At 37.9% G+C, this 16,699-nt stretch overlaps 1 pseudogene; it reads left to right on the top strand.

Annotated features, from left to right (window-relative positions):
- Nucleotides 1-5,533: 5,533 nt before the first annotated feature.
- Nucleotides 5,534-5,947, top strand: LOC132422248 (NADH dehydrogenase [ubiquinone] 1 beta subcomplex subunit 2, mitochondrial pseudogene; annotated as a pseudogene).
- The last annotated feature ends 10,752 nt before the right edge of the window (nt 5,948-16,699 follow it).

Genomic DNA, 16,699 nt, shown 5'->3' with positions numbered 1-16,699 from the left:
GTTTTAGTTGTGGCCATCAGGCTCCTTAGTTGCAGCTCGTGGGCTCCTTAATTGTGGCTCACCAGCTCCTTAGTTGTGGCATGCAAACTCCTAGCTGCGGCATGCATGTAGGATCTAGCCCCCTGAGCAGGGATCGAACCCGGGCTCCCTGCATTGGGAGTACGGAGTCCTAACCACTGAGCCACCAGGGAAGTCCCTAAGCATTTTGAAGGTAGAAAGAAATATAAACTGTGATCTATTACAACAGATATTTTAATCTAGTTTTCTTCAATTACCTAATTCAACTTTTGCTTGAATATTTGGGTAATTATTTAAATATAATGATCCCTATAAAAACATCCTTAGATAATCTCTGAATTGGCTTCAGTTCCCCTTTTGTATTGGTGGATTCACACTCTGCTAGGCAGAGGATAAAGGAAATTTGCCTCACTTAAATTAGACCACTCTTCAGCTCAGGCATTTTCATGTTCTATTTAGATTAAAAATGTCTTAGTGACCCACATTCAGTAGGATATGAATTTCTAGTTGGTTTTTTTCAGGTAGAGGTTATGAATTAAACCTTATTCTTTTAAGGCTTCCATTTGTCCCTCGGTATGTATTGATAAGATGCTTATTGGGGAAAAGATGCCACCAAAAGCTGGTACTGCTGCATTTTTCTGTGAAAATAACTGTATTTTCAACGATGGCACTGACTGTTAATAATATGCTCCCAAGAATTCCTCTAAAGCCAGGTATCCATATAATAACTCTTTTGCCCTCTGTCTCATCTGGGAATGAGACCCCTCTTGCCCTTCCTTTCTCAATGTCTGAATCGAGAATGTGAGTCCCTTAATTCATGAATAAGACAGAAAGACAAGTGTTTCTTTAATATATTAGGATTAGAAAAATATATAGTTGTGAATTTTACTCACCTGTTTTACATCAGGAACTTCTGTGATATCCTCTTACTTTTCCTGGTATTTAAAAGGTGAGTATTGATGATTTTTTAAATTGCTTTAAATTTAAAATTATTTTTGATCATGTCACATTATAGAAACACTTTGCGTGACCATATACTGCTCACTTTCATGTATGACCAAATGTGAAGGGATAACATATTCTATATCTTCCACATTTTTAAAAAATAATCTCTTGAATCTTCCATATTTACAAAAGAGCCAATATTGGAAAATGTTATTTTTAAAAATTCTAGTGCACCTTTAAAATATCAATCTTCTGAGATATAATATACACTCAATAAAATGTACCCGTTTTAAAAGTATGTTTCAGTGAGTTTTGAAAGATGTATCTATCCATGTAACGACTATCACATCTAGATATAGAACACCATCTCCCAAAAGTTTTCTCTGACCCCTTTGCAGCAACCATTGATCTGCTTTCTGTCACTATAGATTTGTCTGCCTTTTTAAAATTTTTAAATAAGTAGAATTATGTGTTATACAATCTTTTAAGTCTGGTTTCTATTGCTCAGCACACATTTTTGTGATTCATCCATGATGTTATGTGTATCAGTAGTTAATTTTGTTTTCTTTCGGAACAGAATTGCATTGTATGGGTGTACCATTATTTGTTTACCCATTCACCTGTTGTTGGACATATTTCCAGTTTTTGGCTAATATGAGTAAAGAGTCTATGAATATTTGTGTATAAGTCTTTGTGTGTACATACTCGGAACTCCTGGGTGATGCAGGTAGAGAGTAAAAGCTATAAAACAAAGTGATGTTTTTAAGAACTTCACATTCAAGAAATGGAACGAGATTAATAATACTTGTCAATAACACAGGCTGGTAAGTTCTATAACGGAGGTGTCAATAAAGTGTTGGAGACTAATAGACAAGGAATCTATTAAATTACACGTATCTTTGTGTGAATATATGTTTTCGTTTCTTCAGGGAAAACCTTTGATTGAAATTGCTGGGTTGTGGTTGCCTTGAAACCGTGGAGCACAGTGACAGAAAGCTCCAGCTGCCACCTCTCTGTATCCACGACCATTTGCACAGAGAGCATGCTGCCCACCACAGGCTTCCCACGTTTCCGAGCCAGTGATTCAGCACAGTGGGGGAACTAGAGACCACCCATGCCTGTGAGATGTGGGACTCTTCCAATGAATGAGTTTGACTTGAGTCCTCCTGACCTCATCTTTCTTGGAATTGTACAAGAGTTCAAGACTCTTTCTACCAATCCTTTCTTCCTTCCCTCTCTTTTTCACAAGTGTCAGACCTGCATCATGGTTTGAAGGCAATCCTCACCATCTTTGGGTCCCACCCCTTCATTGCTTACAGGTGCTTCCCCAAACAAATTTCTTGCATCTCTAAACCCAGTCATGGCATGTGCTTCTTAGAGGACCTGAAATAGTAATGTGTGGATCTTATAAGTGTGTGTTTAAATCCATTATAAACTGCCAAACTCATTTCCAAAGTTGTGGTAACATCATACATTCTTATTGGAAACACATGAGAGTCCCAGTTGTTCCACAACTTTACCAACACTGAGTATTGTCAACCTTGCTCTGAGATCAAATATAGACATTATGACTCTGACTCCATTAGCCTAGGTTCTTAATCAAGACTGAACTTATTCTGTTTGAACTTCTGTTAAACATCAGTTGAACAGATATTAAATAATAAATCAATATTTTAAGGTCAATTAAAGCTTAAAATTAAAGGAACTATATTGAGTTATTGACAGAAAATCTCCATAATTTATTTTTAGCAAACTGTAGATCCAAATGTGGATGGCAACACTCAGTTAAATTTACAAATATTCAGGTTTTCATTTTCTCTTAGTTTATCCTTTAATCATGATTTTATTCATTCTAGTGGGCCTGTAGTGGTATCTCACTATGGTTTTAAATTTACATGCATTTGATAATAAAAGATGTTGGGAAATGTTCCTCTCTTTGAATTTTATGTAACACTTAGTGTGTATTTCTGTGAAATACTTTACTAAAAAACAACAGATGGCAATAATGAGAGGTTGAATGAGAGTGAAGCCCCGAGAAGAGGAGAGGTGGGGCAAGGGTGGAGAAAAGAAAACAATGAGTAATGAATATATTTATGGAATTCCAATCCTTGAATTGTCTTTTATTTTCCTGTTGTTGGCTGGGGAAATCTAGTGATGGTTCTAGTGGTTGTGCTTTGTCAATTATGAGTAAATGTATAAGTCTAAGGAAGTGGTATGTGTGAATTTCAATATGATGGAAGCAATTGAACAGTGCAAGTTATTCATTTTAAGAATATAAAAACTAGATATAAAACAGAGAGAACAGACTTCTGGGCTTCAAAAAGCTGAAGTTGTTCCCTAATTCTCTTCAAAATGTAAATTTCCATTTCAGTTTTCATAGAAAAGTTGCCAATAAATATATTGGCTCTGAGATCAAACATAGACATTGTGACTCTGACTATTAGCCCAAGTTCCTGATCAACACTGAGCATATTCTATTTGAACTTCTGTTAAACTTGAACAGATATTAAATAATAATATCAACATTTTAAGGTCAATTAAAGCTTAAAATTAAAGGAACATAAGAGAGCTATATTGAGTTATTGACAAAAGATTTCCATCATTTATTTTTAGCAAAATGCAGACCCACCCAAACAGGGATGGCAACAATCAATGAATTTTAGAAATAGCAGGTTTTCATTTTCTCTTCCCGAAGAAGCCTGTGGAGAGTCAACAGATGCATTCTGACTGCAGCACATCTCTCGGGATGCTTTCATATGTAAATCCATACAAGAGAATTTCTGTCTACATGCTAGCGTGACATTGTGAAGTTTTAGACACTGTGTCTTGGTGATTACCACATAACCCAACTGCCACATAAATTATCTTTATAAATAAAACTTTGCATACATATGCAGCATCTAGAAGGGAGCAATAAATTGGTCATGGCTCCTTGTCTCCAACGGCGCCACTTCATCACTTCCTTCAGCAAGTTGGGACTGAGGGCACATTGGTGAATGCCTTTGTCTAATCTCCTATCGTGATGCACCTCATATTTCAATATATAACTGGTACAGTTGGTCTTTGGAGGAAAGAAACCTTCAGTTTCCTGCATGTCAGTCTTTTTACTTTCCTGCCTACAGCAAACTTAAAAAAAAATTCCTTGGGAGAAATGTTAAGCAACCAAACCTTTTACAAAACATGTCAAGATTAATTGCTAGTTTCACTCATGAGCTATGTAGACTGTTTCCTAAAATTCTCATCTTCTTAGATACAATGATTCATATTCCCTTTCTTGGCAAAACATCTGCCTCTTTGCAGATATCCCCATCAATAATGTAGGATATCAGTGATGGGTTTCTGCCAACACTGAACTCACTTAAAAATACAAAGAATAAAAACGTTTCAAGAACTTCTTTGGTCTTTGCTACCTTAGACTTTAAATATTTGGTCATTCAGCACTCTCATTCTACTTAGCTCTATTACACAAGAATGATCTGAATCTCTACACTTGTTTTTTATTCAACCCAAATTGGAAAGCTGTTAATATGAGTTAACTGAGCGTTCTTACCCATATTCTTCTCTTCCGCGATACTGCAGTGCTAACCATGAAGCTTCCATGTCTTGAAATAATTTCTTGGTCTTTCCTTCATGTAGTGTTACTAGGGCAGAGCCTGAGGCTGGCTATTTCAACATCAGTTCTCAACTCCCTTTTCCCTACACTGTATGCTTTCTTAGCTTCTCTTGTATTTAGGAAAGGTTGTGTGATTTAGTTCTGGCTAATTAGAAACCAGTATAATACTGTTGTGGGTTTCCTGAAAAGTTTTTGCTTTCCTTATACTAAGAAAAGACCTGGCCAGAATCACCCTGTCATGGAAGTGAATATGATTCTGGGAGCTGTAGCAGCAAGCTTGTGACAATGAGGTCATGAGCTGGAGAATCAGAGACGTACTGGTCCTGGAACAGCTGGGCCTCTAAACCACTGCCAAAAGCTTCCCTCATCTTCAGATTTCTTGTCGTGTGAGAAAAATATTCCCCTACTTATTCAAGCCATTCTGCATTAGGGTTTCTTATCTTTGCCACTGCAAATAAACTGGTATGATTACTACTGGATACCGTAATAGAAGTCAGCTTTACATTTGGACCCCAAATGTCCCATTGAATTGAGAGGGAATCTTTCATCTGAGAATAGGTCTAAAGAGCAGTGAAATAATAAAGTAGGTCTTATTTTTGAAACTTTTCAGATAAACCTTTATGATAGCTGATACCAAGTTAGTGCTAAAACCAGGCCTCATATTTGCAACAATGATGAAAGCTTATTAAAACTTAAACTCTTTAGATAGATCTTAAAGGTCTTTTCCTCCATGACAGAGGTTTCTACTCATAGTTTCCTAGAAAAGCATAGGAATCCTGATCTCTACTTTTATCTCATGACATCCTCAAAATGATATACCTGCTTATTTGCTTTGTTCCCATTTCTTCCTTTCATCAAAACTACCCAAGTCCGACTGACGTCACTGGGAGGGGCGCCATAGGAAGTGACGTGAAGCGGCGGTGCGGCCTGGGGATTGCTGACCGAACGTGGGCTGGCATGTCGGCTTTGACGCATCTAGCGCCTTTAGCGCGCGTTGGAGGCCACTTCTTCAGGGGCCGCGCGCGCGCGCGGGCGGCTGGAGGCGCTGGAGTCCGTCATGCTGGTGGAGGTGTGCATATCGAGCTCCAGTACAGGCAGTTTCCCCAGCTGACCAGATCCCAGGTGATCAAGGCAGAGTTCTTCAGTGCAACCATGTGGTTCTGGATTCTCTGGCGCTTTTGGCATGACTCAGATAACATGCTGGGTCATTTTCCATATCCAGATCCTTCCCAGTGGACGGATGAAGAATTAGGGATCTTTCCTGATGATGAAGACTGAAAATGTAGACTCAACTCTTTCCAAGAGCCAGGTGAGAATTTCAAGAAGTTACAGACATCATATTGTATATTAAGTTGTAAATTAAAGTTTTGGTCAAGAATGTTTAATTTAAAAAAAGAAAAAAAAAAAAAACTACCCAAGTCCCACCTTACCTGTTAGTACAACCTACCTGACACACAAATCGCAATGATCATTCCCTACCCTGAAGTAGGCCTTGCTTACTTGATCATTAATTATTTTTCAAATCACATCTCTTATAGCTCTTTATTCTATTCTGTTTTGAATCTTCAACTGGATTAGATGCCTCTTGAGAGCAGAGAATGTGTTTTATACTGAATGGGGCATTACAGCACCTTCCTCGTGGTAGACACACATAAATGTTTGTTGAATTTATGTGCATTGGCACAGATACTTCTAATTTTTGTTCATTCAAACTTTTTGTACAGCTATCATCATATTACACATTTGCCTACTTTTAAAACACCTACCACCTGTTAAAGAAAATATGAGCAATGTGTAAAGTGCTGTGATAAATCTCAACATAAAAATCACTAAATCCAAGTAGAAAAGTACAAAAGAACTTGATTGGATAATTCACAAATAAGTTCAAAGACAACAAAACTATGAAAAAAATCAATCTTACTAATATTGAAAAAAATACAAGTTAAAATAACAAAGTGCTATGTTTTCACCTATCAAATTAAAAAGAATTTTTATTTCTAAGATATTATTGGCAGTGGTGCAGGGAAGGGGTCATTCTCATATAATGCCTTGGGAATTTCACCCTCACTCTTTCTGGAAAGCATTATGGCAATATATTCAAGAGTTTTAAAAGAGTTTGTAGCACTCCACCTACTTTTAGGGATATTCTCATAGCAAATAATGAGAAAAGCAGTAAAAGTTAACTGAAGCATTTTTAAAATAAAAGTGAATTATAACAAAAAACCCTTACCTATCCAGGAAGAGTTAAATTGCTAATATGAGAATAGGTCCCTGTGACAAAGTAATCAGAATATTTTTCTTGGAGCTCTAGAAAAAGAAGAAAGGAGAACATTTCTTAACAACTGATAATTAACAAAAGAAAAAGAAAAGAGAATTGGATGCATTAACACCAAGGTGGAGAAGAAAATAAAGATAATGTTACTATTTTTTCTGAGTATCTCATATGTCAGTTTATAAGAAATGAAAGATCTTAACGTTAGTTATTTTGATAATAAACACATTTTAATACATTTCACCACTCCCAATATCTCTGTATTTTAGTGACTATAATGATAAAAATTATAATTTCTAACATTTATTGTATGCATAGGTTCCAAGTCCTATACTGACTGAGCATTTTATACATATTTCTCACTTAATTCTCTCCACAACCCTATAAGATAGTGAAGTAGGTTCCAATATTATCATTTTACAAATGAGATACTGAAGCTTCAGAAATGAAATAACTTTGCCAAAGCAACACTGTTACTAAGCGATGGTACCAGGATTTGGACTTGTTTCTATCTGACTCCAGCTCTAAATTTTAACCACTTTTGGGTAATCTATTTTGCATATTTGCCTATGTACATTTTAGGGTTATATCTTAAGGCTAATTATTATTTGACGTTAAGGTATACTTATTTACATGGGAAACTTCTAATGTCGTAAAGAATGCAGTTTCTCTTACTCAGTTCTGTCTCATGACTTTGGGAAAGTTACTTACCCTTTATAAATCCTGAATTTTCCTGTAAAATGTGGATAATAATTTCTACCTTGAAGGATTATTGCAAAGGTTTAAGTAAATCATCCATCATAGTGCCTGACACATTAATGCAAATGGTAATCTTTAATATTGACATCCTATCAATAACGCGGTTTGGTTCACAAATACTGGGAAGGGGCATCATTAGTTATAAAGTACGCATAGAAGGGAGTAAGCTTTTTTTTAATTGTAATGTATTTGGCAAATAACATTGTGTCCACAGCATTTTGATTTGATACATTTGTATATTGCTCTATGATTGCCACAATAGCCTTAACTAGCACCTCTAAAAAGTCACATAGTTGAGGGAGACCTTAAAGATGGCAGAGGAGTACGACGCGGAGATCACCTTCCTCCCCACAAATACATCAGAAATACATCTACATGTGGAACAACTCCTACAGAACACCTACTGAACGCTGGCAGAAGACCTCAGACCTCCCAAAAGGCAAGAAACTCCCCACGTACTTGGGTAGGGTAAAAGAAAAAAACAGAGACAAAGAATAGAGACGGGACCTGCACCAGTGGGAGGGAGCCGTGAAGGAGGAAAGGTTTCCACACACTAGGAAACCCCTTTGCGGGCAGAGACTGCAGGTGGCGGAGGGGGGACGCTTCGGAGCCTTGGAGGAGAGCGCAGCAACAGGGGTGCGGGGGGCAAAGCAGAGAGATTCCCGCACAGATGATTGGTGCCGACCAGCACTCACCAGCCCGAGAGGCTTGTCTGCTCACCCGCCGGGGCGGGTGGGGGCTGGGAGCTGAGGCCCGGGCTTTGGTCGGAGCGCAGGAAGAGGACTGGGGTGGGCGGCGTGAACACAGCCTGAAGGGGGCTAGTGCGCCACGGCTAGCCGGGAGGGAGTCTGGGGAAAAGTCTGGACCTGCCAAAGAGGCAAGAGACTTTTTCTTGCCTCTTTGCATCCTGGGGCACGAGGAGAGGGGGTTCAGAGCGCCACTTAGAGGAGCTCCAGAGACAAGCGCGAGCCGCGGCTATCAGTGCGGACCCCAGACGTGGGCAAGAGACGCTAAGGCTGCTGCTGCCGCCACCAAGAAACCTGTGTGTGAGCACAGGTCACTATCCACACCTCCCCTCCCGGGAGCCTGTGCAGCCCGCCACTGCCAGGGTCCCGGGATCCAGGGACAACTTCCCCGGGGAGAATGCACGGCGCGCCTCAGGCTGGTGTAATGTCACGGTGGGCTCTGCCGCCGCAGGCTCGCCCCGCACTCCATGCCCCTCCCTCCCCCTGGCCTGAGTGAGCCGGTGCCCCCGAATCAGCGGCTCCTTTAACCCCGTCTTGTCTGAGCGAGGAACAGACGCCCTCAGGCGACCTACATGCAGAGGCGGGGCCAAATCTGAAGCTGAGGCCCGAAGCTGTGCGAACAAAGAAGAGAAAGGGAAGTCTCTCCCAGAAGCCTCAGAAGCAGCGGATTAAATCTCCACAATCAACTTGACGTACCCTGCATCTGTGGAATACCTGAAAAGACAACGAATCATCCCAAATTGAGGAGGTGGACTTTGGGAGCAACTGTAGACTTGGGGTTGGCTTTCTGCATCTAATTTGTTCCTGGTTTTATGTTTATCTTAGTTTAGTGTTTAGAGTTTATTAACATTGGTAGATTTGTTTATTGATTTGGTTGCTGTCTTCTTTTTTTTTTAAATATAGGTATATATATATATATATATATATATATATTCCTTTTTCTCTTTTTGTGTGTATGTGTATGCTTCTTTCTGTGATTTTGTCTGTATAGTTTTTCTTTTACCATTTATCCCAGATTTCTGTCTGTCCTTTCTTTTTTATTACTTTTTCAATTTTTTTATTTTCAATTTTTTTTATTTTAATTATTTTATTTTATTTCTCCCTTTTCTTCTGAGCCATGTGGCTGACAGGGTCTTGGTCCTCCAGCTGGTGTCAGGCCTGTGCCTCTGGGGTGAGAGAGCGAAGTTCAGGACATTGGTCCACCAGAGACCTCCTGGCTCCATGTAATGTCAAAGAGCAGAAGTTCTCCCAGAGATCTCCATATCAATGCTAAGACCCAGCTCCACTCAACCACCAGGAAGCTACAGTGCTGGACCCTCTATGCCAAACAATTAGCAAGGCAGGAACACAACCTCACCCATTAGCAGAGACATTGCCTAAAATCGTAATAAGGTCACAGACACCCCAAAACACACCACCGGACATGGTCCTGCCCACCAGAAAGACAAGATCCAGCCTCATCCACTAGAACACAGGTACCAGTCCCCTCCCTATGAAGCCTACACAACCCACTGAACCAAACTTAGCCACTGAGGGCAGACACCAAAAACAACGGGAACTACAAACCTGCAGCCTGCCAAAAGGAGATCCCAAAGACAGTAAGTTAAGCAAAATGAGAAGACAGAGAAATACACAGCAAATGAAGGAGCAAGGTAAAAACCCACCAGACCAAACAAATGAAGAGGAAATAGGCAGTCTACCTGAAAAAGGATTCAGAGTAATGATAGTAAAGATGATCCAAAATCTTGGAAATAGAATATAGAAAATACAAGAAACGTTTAACAAGGACCTAGAAGAACTAAAGAGCAAACAACCAATGATGAACAACACACTGAATGAACTTAAAAATGCTCTAGAAGGAATCAAGAGCAGAATAACTGAGGCAGAAGAATGGATAAGTGACCTGGAAGATAAAATAGTGGATATAACTACCATAGAGCAGAATAAAGAAAAAAGAATGAAAAGAATTGAGGAAAGTCTCAGAGACCTCCGGGACAACATCAAACTCACCAACGTTCAAGTTATAGGGGTCCCAGAAGAAGAAGAGAGAAAGAAAGGGACTGAGAAAATATTTGAAGAGATTATAGTTGAAAACTTCAATAATATGGGAAAGGAAATAGTCAATCAAGTCCAGGAAGCTCAGAGAGTCCTATACAGGATAAATCCAAGGAGAAACATCAAACTATCAAAAATTAAATACAAAGAAAAAATATTAAAAGCAGTAAGGGAAAAACATCAAATAACATACAAGGGAATCCCCATAAGGTTAACAGCTGATCTTTCAGCAGAAACTCTGTAAGCCAGACGGGAGTGGCAGGACATATTTAAGGTGATGAAAGGGAAAAACCTACAACCAAGATTACTCTACCCAGCAAGGATCAGATTCAGATTCAATGGAGAAATTAAAACCTTTACAGACAACCAAAAGCTAAGAGAATTCAGAACCACCAAACGAGCTTCACAACAAATGCTAAAGGAACTTCTCTAGGCAGGAAATACAAGAGAAGGAAAAGACCTACAATAACAAACCCAAAACAGTTATGAAAATGGTATTAGGAACATACATGTTGATAGTTATCTTAAATGTAAATGGATTAAAGGCTCCAACCAAAAGACATAGACTGGCTGAATGGATACAAAAACAAGACCTGTATATATGCTGTCTACAAGAGACCCACTTCAGATCTAGGGACACATACAGACTAAAAGTGCGGGGAGGGAAAAAGGTATTCCATGCAAATGGAAATCAAAAGAAAGCTGGACTAGCAACTCTCATATCAGACAAAATAGACGTTAAGATAAAGACTATTACAAGAGACAAAGAAGGACACTACACAATGATCAAGGGATCAATCCAAGAAGAAGATATAACAGTTGTAAATATTTATGCACCCAACATAGGAGCACCTCAGTACATGAGGCAAATGCTAACAGCCATAAAAGGGGAAATCAACAGTAACAAAATCATAGTAGGGGACTTTAACACCCCATTTTCACCAATGGACAGATCATCCAAAATGAAAATAAATAAGGAAACACAAGCTTTAAATGATACATTAAACAAGATGGACTTAATTGATATTTATAGGACAAAAACAACAGAATACACTTTCTTCTCAAGTCCTCCTGGAACATCCTCCAGGATAGATCATATCCTGGATCACAAATCAAGCCTTGGTACATTTCAGAAAATTGAAATTGTATCAAGCATCTTTTCCAACCACAATGCTATGAACCTAGATATCAATTACAGGAAAATTCTGTAAAAAATACAAACACTTGGAGGCTAAACAATACACTACTTAATAACCAAGAGATCACTGAAGAAATCAAATAATACCTAGAAATAAATGACAATGAAAGCACAATGACCCCAAAGGCCTATGGGATGCAGCAAAAACAGTTCTGAGAGGGAAGTTTATAGCAATACAATCCTACCTCAAGAAACAAGAAACATCTCAAATAAACAACCTAATCTTACACCTAAAGCAATTAGAGAATGAAGAGCAAAAAAAAAACCCCAAAGTTAGCAGAAGGAAAGAAATCATAAAGGTCAGAGCAGATATAAATGAAAAAGAAATGAAGGAAACTGTAGCAAAGATCAATAAAATTAAAAGTTGGTTCTTTGAGAAGATAAACAAAATTGATTAGCCAGAGTCATTAAGAAAAAAAGGGAAAAGACTCAAATCAATAGAATTAGAAATGAAAAAGGAGAAGTAACAACTGACACTGCAGAAATACAGAGGATCATGAGAGATAACTGCAAGCAACTCTATGCCAGTAAAATGGACAACCTGGAAGAAATGGACAAATTCGTAGAAAAGCACAACCTTCTGAGACTGAAACAGAAAGAAATAGAAAATATAAACAGGCGAATCACAACCACTAAAAATGAGACTGTGATTAAAAATCTTCCAACAAACAAAAGCCCAGGACCAGATGGCTTCACAGGTGAAGTCTATCAAACAGAGAAGAGCTAACACCTATCCTTCTCAAACACTTCCAGAGGGAGGAACACTCCCAAACTCATTCTACGAGGCCACCATCACCCTGATACCAAAACCAGACAAAGATGTCACAAAAAAAGAAAACTACAGGCCAACATCACTGATGAACATAGATACAAAAGTTCTCAACAAAATATTAGCAAACAGAATCCAACAGCATTAAAAGGATCATACACCATGATCAAGTGGGGTTTATCCCAGGACTGCAAGGATTCTTCAATATATGCAAACCAATCAATGTGATAAACCATATAAACAAATTGAAGGAGAGAAACCATATGATATCTCAATAGATGCAGAAAAAGCTTTTGGCAACATTCATCACCTATTTATGATAAAAACCCTCCAGAAAGTAGGCATAGAGGGAACTTACATTAACATAATAAAGGCCATATATGACAAACCCACAGCCAATATCGTTCTCAATGGTGAAAAACTGAAACCGTTTCCACTAAGATCAGGAACAGGACAAAGTTGTCCACTCTCACCACTATTATTCAACATAGTTTTGGAAGTTTAAGCCACAGCAATCAGAGAAGAAAAAAAAAATAAAAGGAATCCAAATTGGAAAAGAAGAAGTAAAGCTGTCACTATTTGCAGATGACATGACACTATATATAGAGAATCCTAAAGAAGCTACAGAAAACTTCTAGAGCTAATCAATGAATTTGGTAAAATAGCAGGATGCAAAATTAATGCACAGAAATCTCTTTCATTCCTATACACTAATGATGAGAAATCTGAAAGAGAAATTATGGAAACACTCCCATTTACCATTGCAACAAAAAGAATAAAATACCTAGGAATAAACCTACCTAAGGAGACAAAACACCTGTATGCTGAAAAGTATAAGACACTGATGAAAGAAATTAAAGATGATACAAACAGATGGAGAGATATATCATGTTCTTGGATTGGAAGAATCAACAATGGGAAAATGACTATACTACCCAAAGCAATCTACAGATTCAATGCAATCCCTATTAAACTACCAATGGCATTTGCACAGAACTAGAACAAAAATTTCACAATTTGTATGGAAACACCAAAGACCCCAAATAGCCAAAGCAATCTTGAGAAACAAAAACGAAGCTGGAGGAATCAGGCTCCCTGACTTCAGACTATACTGCAAAGCAGCAGTAATCAAGACAGTATGGTACTGGCACAAAAACAGAAATATAGATCAATGGAACAGGATAGAAAGCCGAGAGATAAACCCACGCACATATGGTCACCTTATCTTTGATAAAGTAGGCAAGAATATACAATGGAGAAAAGACAGCCTCTTCAATAAATGGTGCTGGGAAAACTGAACAGCTACATGTAAAAGAATGAAATTAGAATAGTCCCTAACACCATATACAAATATAAACTCAAAATGGATTAAAGACCTAAATGTAAAGTCAGACACTTAAAACTCTTAGAGGAAAACATAGGCAGAACACTCTATGACAAATCACAGCAAGATCCTTTTTGACCCACCTCCTAGAGAAATGGAAATAAAAACAAAAATAAACAAATGGGACCTAATGAAACTTAAGAGCTTTTGCACAGCAAACGAAACCATAAACAAGATGAAAAGACAACCCTCAGAATGGGAGAAAACATTTGCAAATGAAGCAACTGACAAAGGATTAATCTCCAAATTTTACAGGTAGCTCATGCAACTCAGTATCAAAAAAACAAACAACCCAAACCAAAAATTGGCAGAAGACCTAAACAGACATTTCTCCAGAGAATATATACAGATTGCCAACAAACACATGAAAGGATGCTCAGCATCACTAATCATTAGAGAAATGAAAATCAAAACTACAGTGAGGTATCACCTCACACTGGTCAGAATGGCCATCATCAAAAAAATCTACAAACAATAAATGCTGGAGAGGGTGAGGAGAAAAGGGAACCCTCTTGCACTTTTGGTGGGAATGTAAATTGATACAGCCACCATGGAGAACAGTATGGAGGTTCCTTAAAAAACTAAATATAGAACTACCATATGATCCAGCAATCCCACTACTGGGCATATACCCTAAGAAAACCATAATTCAAAAAGAGACATGTACCACAATATTCATTGCAGCTCTATTTACAATAGCCAGGACATGGAAGCAATCTAAATGTCCATCCACAGATGAATCAATAAAGAAGAAGTGGTACATATATACAATGGAATATTAGTCAGCCATAAAAAGAAATGAAATTGAGTTATTTGTAGTCAGGTGGATGGGCCTAGAGTGAAGTAAGTCAGAAAGAGAAAACAAATACTGTATGCTAAAACATATATATAGAATCTAAAAAAAAAGGTTCTGAAGAACCTAAGGGCAGGACAGGAATAAAGACACAGACATAGAGAATGGACTTGAGGACATGGGGAGGGGGAAGGGTAAGCTAGGACAAAGTGAGAGAGTGGCATGGACATATATACACTACCAAATGTAAAATAGATAGCTAGTTGGAAGCAGCCGCATAGTACAGGGAGATCAGCTCGGTGCTTTGTGTCCACCTAGAGGGGTGGGATAGGGAGGATAAGAGGGAGATGCAAGAAGGAGGGGATATGGGGATATATGTATTCGTATAGCTGATTCACTTTGTTACACAGCAGAAACTAACACAACATTGTAAAGCAATTATACTCCAATAAAGATGTTAAAAAAGAAATCACATAATTACCATTTCATTTTTGTGTTGGGAATAATTAAGGTCTAATCTCTTAACAAGTTTGTTGTTTATGATATAATTCTGTTGCCCATAATAGCTATACTATACATTAGATCTCCAGGACTTATTCATCTAGTAGTTGCACATTTTTACCTAAAACAACATTTCTTTTATTTCCCCACCCTCCAGTCCCTGGTAACCACCATTTTACTCTTTTTTTATGAGTTCAACTTTTTTAGATTCTACTTGTAAGCGATATCATGGAGGATTTGTCTCCCTCTGTCTGACTTATCTCACTAAGTATAATGCTCTCAAGCCCCATCCACATTGTCACAAATGGCAGAATTTCCTTATCTCATGGCTGAATAATATTCCATTGTAAATATATACAAGTTCATTTTTTAATTATTAGAATTTTTAATTGAGGTACCATTGGTGTATAACACTATGTCAGTTTCATGTGTATAACTTTATATTTCTACTTCTTGATACACTGTACAGTGCTAGCACTAAAAATTTAGTTTTCATTCATCACTGTATGGTTGATCCCCTTTACCCATGTTGCCCTCCCCTGACCCCTTCCTCTCTGGTAACCGCTACTCTGTTCTCTGTATCTACCTGCTTGTTTTTGTTTGGTTTGTTTTGTTCATTTATTTTTGGTTTTTGTTTATTTATTGTTTATATTCTATGTATGAGTGTAATCATAAGGTATTTGACTTTCTCCGTCTGACCTATTTCACTTAGCATAGTACCCTCAAGGCCCATCCATGTTTTCCCAAATGGCAAGATTTCATATTTTTCATGGCTGAGTTGTATTCCATTGTATGTATTACCACATCTTCTTTATCCATTCATCCATTAATGGGCACTTAGGTTGTTTCCATATCTTGGCTACTGTAAATAATACTGCAATGAACATAGGGGTGCATATATCTTTTCAAATTAATGTTTTTATTCTTTGGATAAATACCCAGAAATGGAACAGCTGGATGATATGGTAGTTCTATGGTTAATTTTTTTAGGAATCCCCATACTGCAACAATTTATACTGGCTGCAACAATTTACATTCCCAGCAACAGTGTATGAAGGTTCTCTTTTCTCCACATCCTCACCAACATTTGTTATTTCTTGCTTTTCTGATAGCCATTCTAATGGGCACAAGGAGATATTTCATTGTGATTTTGATCGGCATTTCCCTAATACTTAGTGATGTTGAACATCTTTTCATGTGCCTGTTGGCCACCTGTATGTCTTCTTTGGAAAAAGTCTATTCAACTCCTCTGCCCACTTTTAAAATCAGGTTGTTTGGTTATTTTGTTGTTGAATTGTATGAATTCTTTATATATCTTGGACATGAACCCCTTATTGGATATATAATCTGAAAATATCTTCTCTCATTCACTAAGCTGTATTTTTGTTTTGTTGATGGTTTTCTTTTGTGTGCAGAAGATTTTTAGTTTTATGTAGTGCCATTTGTTTATTTTTGCCTTTGTTTCCTTTCCCTAAGGAGATATATCCAGAAAGCTATTGCTAAGACTGGTGTCAAAGAGCATACTGCCTGTTTTCTTATGGGAGTTTTATGGTTTCAGGTCTTACATTCAAGTCTTTAATCCATTTCAAGTTGATTTTTGTGTATGATGTGAGATAGTGGTCTAGTTTCATTTTTTTTGCATGAAA

The sequence above is a fragment of the Delphinus delphis genome, chromosome 3, assembly GCF_949987515.2.
Source record: "Delphinus delphis chromosome 3, mDelDel1.2, whole genome shotgun sequence".
NCBI lineage: Eukaryota > Metazoa > Chordata > Mammalia > Artiodactyla > Delphinidae > Delphinus > Delphinus delphis.
This window is presented reverse-complemented; position numbering and strand designations above follow the sequence as displayed.